This window comes from Fomitiporia mediterranea (genome assembly GCF_000271605.1).
Source record: "Fomitiporia mediterranea MF3/22 unplaced genomic scaffold FOMMEscaffold_6, whole genome shotgun sequence".
Taxonomy (NCBI): Eukaryota; Fungi; Basidiomycota; class Agaricomycetes; order Hymenochaetales; family Hymenochaetaceae; genus Fomitiporia; species Fomitiporia mediterranea.
In genome coordinates this window covers 3,006,268-3,007,992 of record NW_006760391.1, presented here as the reverse complement: position 1 = coordinate 3,007,992, position 1,725 = coordinate 3,006,268, and positions in this window count along the sequence as shown.

The window sequence follows — 1,725 nt, the reverse complement described above, 5'->3', positions numbered from 1 at the left end:
TAAGGATCACCGTACTACTTATTTGCAGAAATCCCTTGCTAGGTACAAAGGCATGTAAATTAGTTTTATTTTGTAATATCTTGACTACTTTCCCTCTGAATTCAATATGTCGATCCGTTCATGAAGATGCAGATCACAGAAAACCTTCGATATGTTCCCTAGACCAGCAGCATTCATCAACAAGATTAACCAGGAAACGCGCTCTTTACTCCATAGTCCTCAGTTCCAGGAACACCGAACAAGAAAATCCGGTTACTCGGTACGTAAAGTGAGAACGAATCGCGTCCCAGGAAGGGATTCACAAACAGTGCCGGTCTATCTGTGCGTTTTCCTACAAACGGCCGCACAATCGCAACTGCATTCCTACGCAGCCCAGAAAACCACCAGTGCTCTTCGTAATCTATTGGAGTAGAGCACCGGCAACCTCTTCGTGACTTGCAAAAACCACCCAAACCGTCGTTCAAAGCCTTGTCCAACCGCGTTTTCTCGCAATGTCCACATCTTAACAGGCGTAGGCTTGTCATTCAATACATAACGCTCAATACAACAGTAGTATACATCAGTTCGAAGAGACCGCACATGAAACGCTCAATAGATAACCGTTGCACCTCTCCAAGATGCCTCTCGCATTGCACCATCACGATCCTCTGGTCAACTACGTGAGCGAGAACACAATATGACACCGCCTTCTCCTTCTGCTGTGGCACATCCTCATTCACATTCGTTTCTACCCTTTCATTCCTGTCACTCGCAAATCGTTCTCACTGGCATGTTACGTTCCTTCACTCTTCTCCCCTCCTTCGGCGTTCTCGCTTATACCCTTTCCACATGTCCTCTGCAATTCGATCACGTAGGTTCTCTGCTGCAGCTCGTTGTGCAGCTCCTCCTGTAGCTCGTTGTATGCTAGTCTCGGACCCTATATCCTCGTCACTTTCTTCCCACTCATGCACCTCTGCAGGATCATAAATACGTATGATGTTGTGGACTACACATAGGGCTTGTACCAGAGCTGCTTGAGTTTCGATAGAGTACTCTGGTGCAGTAGCAAAAATTCGAAACCGTGCTTTGAAAACACCAAATATTCTTTCCACAACATTCCTGGCTGTAGCATGACGCAGATTAAACAGTTCCTTTGTGTCTAAGGGTCTATAAATTTAAATTTAAATGTATTGAAGGTTTCATGAGTTAGATAAATACATACCTATTCTTTGCAGCAGCCCATTCTCTCAAATGATAACGTACTCCTCTGTATGGCACAAGTACTGATGTACTGACTGGAAAGCCAGCATTGCCAAGATAATACTTGCTATCTGGAACTAGGAAGCCTTGTTGCCTAGCACTGTCCAAGACTGTACTATCAGATGCACTTCCCTCCCATCCACTAAGAACATACAGAAACTTCATGTCAAATGATACAACAGCCAGAACATTCTGAGATATAAATCCCTTCCTGTTCCTGTATCTAGGCTGTTGATCAGAAAGGACAGAAGCATATATGTGGGTTCCATCAAGGGCTCCAAGACAGTCCTTGAAATAAGGGTACCATTTTGGGTTTGTTTGTATTTCCACAGGAGTAGGAGCTCCCTCTCTAGGAAGCTTGATAAATGTATAGTATATGCTGGGTGAATTCAACATATTAATGATCCTGTGGAAACACCTATAATAAAAAGTATGAATAAGTGTAAATAGACTGACTTAAATTACTTACTTGGAAACTGTATCTGC